Below are 3,960 nucleotides of genomic sequence, written 5' to 3'. Positions count from 1 at the left end.
GGAGGACTGTCTCCTGTGGGTGGGATGCCACACTGGAGCAGGGGAAGATTGTGAGGAGGAAGGAGCGGCAGAGATGACGTGTGACGAACTGACCGCAACCCCCATTCCCTATCCCCCTGTGCCGCTCAGGAGAACTGGGGAGTGAAGTTGAGAAGTTGAGCCTGGGAAGAAGGGAGGGGAGTTGGGGGGAGTTGTTTTAAGATTTGTTTTTTGTTTCTCATTATCCTACTCTGATTTGATTGGCAATAAATTAAATTAACTTCCCCAGTTGAGTTGGTTTTGCCCGTGATGGTAACAGCTGAGTGATCTCTCTCCTCGCTGGGCGAGGTGGCCCTTGTGCTGTCATCCCCTGCCCCGAGGTGTCTTCTGTTCTCCTGGCAGCAGCAGCAGCAGCAGCATGGTCAAGCAACATGGTCATCCTGGTCATGCAACAGCTTTGGGTGCTGTGTCCTAAAGCCTGAGTACTACGGGTCAGGCCAGGCTCCCTGCACGCAAGCAGGGCTTATGGCAAAGCTGGAGCATCCCAAAAGTGCTGCAGCTGGAGGGGAAATGCGTTGAAGAAGGGGCAACCTAAAACCAGGGCATCCCACAGATGATGCAACTGGAGGAGAAAGTCATGGAAGAAGGGGCATCCCGAAGGTGATGGAGCTGGAGGAGAAATTCATGGAAGAAGGACCTTGAACGCCTACCAGTGCTGGAGGCTTGGTGGTGCCCTGGAGCAGGATCAGTGCAGGATGGATCCCTGCTTCTGCTCACTGGTGCAGATGGGATGTGGGGCTACACCGATCCTGGATCTGAGCTGGTTCATGGACCTGCAGGCAAACTGCCTCTCCTCAGGTGGGAAATGCCACCGGCTGTTGTCCCGCTGCCTTGCAGAGGTCCCCTGCACCCCAAAATTAGCAGAAAGCTAGCAGAGCTCTCAGCAGGTGTCCTCTCCAGCTGGAGAGGCAACATCCTGCTCCCCAGAAGGCTGGGGATGCTCCTCCAAGCACCCTAGCAGTCCCCACAATTCTTGAGGACGTGCCCTTGCTGGAGACAGCTCAGTAGCATCATGGCTGGGTGATGTTGAGCCACGCGGTGAACCAGCTCTGTCTCGAACCTAGAGCATCCCTGCTCACCGCAGGTGCTGGCACTCCGGTTTCTCAGCAGGGTTTGGAGATGTTCTTGGTTGGACTTGGGGGCTTCGTCTTTGCAAAGGGGGGAAACATGCCCCAGGTCCCTCCAGGCGCCTGGGTGCTTCGAGGGGACCTGGGTCACATTTCCCCCCAGTGCGATGGCTCCTGGTGCCCACGGCCCCAGTCTGCAAGCAGACACCACCACCTACATTTTAACATGGAAGAGCTGCACCGCAGCAGGGATTATCAATCAGAAAGACTTAGTCTGGTCTAATTTAGGGCTGCATTGGGATGGAGGACTTCATGCAGCGTTGTCCTTGTCCTTCCCACTCCCCCACCAGCTGGGTGCACTCATCAAGCCCCAGCTCTGCTGCTGCAGAGCACCCACGCGGGGACCATACAAGGACCAGGCGGTGACTTTTTTGCATCCCCCAGCTCCCTTCATCTCTTAATCCTGTAAAGATGGATAATCTCGTACGCCATCTTCCTAGACAGCAACCCGGCACCGTTGACCCACCATTAATTTTTCTTGCCGGGGTGGGACTCTGCAGTGACATGAGCGCTCGGTGACCGGGATGCTGAGCAATTTGCACCCAGATTTGGGTGGTATCGATTGCTTAAGAGCATCCAAGGTGTCACCTTCCCATGGAACCAGGTGGTGCTGGAGTGGGATTCTTCCTGCGCAAGAGCATCGCTGCCGGCTCTTTGTGCATGAGCATCTCCAGCCTCGGGGACGCGAAGGCATTGCTTCCTTGCTGCCCGCCCTTGCCCTGCCCGTGCCTGCTCATCATCCTGCTGCGGGAGGGGCACACGTCGGGTGAAAAAAGCTGCTTAGGATCTATCCCCGGGGTTTAAATTGTCCTGGGTTATTGTTGGAGGATTAGGAGAGGATTTGGTATGATTGGTTGCAGCGGGTTAAATATAGGCTGGTGAGTGTTGGAGGGTTGACACTCCAACAGGGAAGGGAGGGACGGCTGTGTGCCAGCTCGCTTCGCCCCTTCATCTTTCATCTCTCTCCTGTGATCGTGGCGACGGGGAAAAAAAAAATGCCAGCGCGTCCTTTCTAATATTGCATGCCAGCCCTGGGATGCGCAAGAGCCTCCAGTGGCTTGTCGTGCAATTAACTTCCAGCGGTACGTGTTCTCCGCTGGCTTCAAAGAGGGATTGAACCGGCGTTGGCTGCGCGGCGGGGAGGGCAGAGGGAGCTGCTCCTGTGGCCGGGAGGGATGAGCTGGTCCCTGGGATGGGGTCTGATTTGGGGCTGCTGGTCCCTCAGCTGCTGCTTGGTCCTTCTGCGGCTCCTGGGAGCATCCCGCGGTGGCTTCACGGAGGTGTCCTGGGGATGGTGGGTTTGGGCTGGGGCACGGGACACAGCTGGCAGCTTCCCTGGGTATTAAGGAGAGGGGGGGACAGGTTCCTGCCTGCCAAAAAAAGCCACGTTAGGAGGCGTGGGGGGTGAAGATCACCCTCTGCACAGCCTCCATGGGATGCCTGGGATCAGCATCCCCCTCTCTCCCTGCGTGGGCTGCGGGCTCCCGGCAGTTGGTTTTGCTGCTTGTTTCTACCCAGCGTTGTCTCTGGCATTGCGTCCCGGCCACATCCGTGTTAAGGCAGGTCCCCAGCACCTTCCTCGAAGGCAGGACCCAGCCTCTCCTGCTCACCGGGACGAGCTGGCTGTAGGTCTTGGCCGTGTGTTGGCGCCGTGTCTTCCCACGACCTTCTCCCACCGGAGCACCCAACGTTTTCCAGGAGGAGGAGGGGGAAGAGAAGACCTGCATTTCATTTCTCTTTCCGAAGGAGACCCACGTGTCAGACCTCGGCTCTGTATATTATCCCCTCCGAAGCCTGCAGCTGGCTGCTGGCACGGCACAACGGGGGATACAGGCTGAGATTTATAAACGTGCTTCAGGCACAGCTGCTCTGGGCTCCCTCGGCTCCATCCATCTCCCGGGGCTGCGCGGAGCGCCTGTATATCTCGCTGCACTCATCAACCCTTGCAAACGAGTTTCCTATCTCCTGAGTTTTACCTTGCTCAGATAAATGTGCTCAGTGCAACAGACTCCGCTCCCAGTCAAATTAGTTCTGCAGTAATCAGAGCGGTCCGTGGTGGGGAGGAAATATCCACAAAACTGAGTGATGCTGGGAAAGGCCCCCCCCCTCCAAGAAGAGATGCTGAGGGTCCACGTCCTCGGCGCGGGTGTGAGCCAGGCTGCTTCTCTTCTTGAATTGGCGTGAAAAAGCTGAAACCACCAGTTTTTCCAAATGCCTGATGCCTTTGCTCCATGACGCGAGGAGATGCGGCCCCGTGGATGGTTCTCCAGGCTGATGGGTGTCCTGGGGGGCTGCGGGACCGAAGTGAAGCGAGGGGACGAGGGTTGTTCCCCCAAGGTTGGGTTTTCCTGAAAGGGGTGGTCGCCTGTGCGGGGATGCTGGGCTCAGCTTGCCATCTAGTGGCAATAACAGCCTTTTCCGGAGGGCCGTGGGGTTCACGGCCACGCATGGGGGTCATAGCCCTGCTGGGGGGTCTGCAGCTCTGCGTTGGGGTCCACAGCCTTTCTGGGGGCTGACTGCATCTCCCCTGGCGAGTTCCCAGCCCTCGCTCCCCAGAGATCGCCTTCCCTACCGTACCCGAGCACACATGGAGCTAACGTGGATCTTCAGGCCCCTCCAAATCCTGCAGCCCTTTGGGGCTCACTGGTTTTAGCATCCCCATGAAAATAGGGAAGAGCGCTGAGCGGCTCAAGGAGGAGAGGTTGGGTGGATGCTGGCCAGAGCCGTGCCGAGAGAGGTGATGAGCCGGGGGGTCTCCAGCTCCCGTCTTTGTGCCCCTCCAGCCCAGAGCCCG

The 3,960-nt window shown here is 58.0% G+C and overlaps 1 protein-coding gene across 1 annotated transcript in view; it reads left to right on the top strand.

Annotated features, from left to right (window-relative positions):
• The window catches only part of ZNF609 (zinc finger protein 609), a 15,100-nt gene that overhangs the window by 7,010 nt on the left and 4,130 nt on the right, over positions 1-3,960 (top strand). The gene's annotated exons all lie outside the window — the stretch shown is intronic.

This window comes from Fulmarus glacialis, unplaced genomic scaffold (genome assembly GCF_000690835.1).
Source record: "Fulmarus glacialis isolate BGI_N327 unplaced genomic scaffold, ASM69083v1 scaffold15300, whole genome shotgun sequence".
Taxonomy (NCBI): domain Eukaryota; kingdom Metazoa; phylum Chordata; class Aves; order Procellariiformes; family Procellariidae; genus Fulmarus; species Fulmarus glacialis.
Note: the sequence above shows the minus strand (reverse complement) of the source record. Positions and strands in the feature narration are given on the sequence as shown.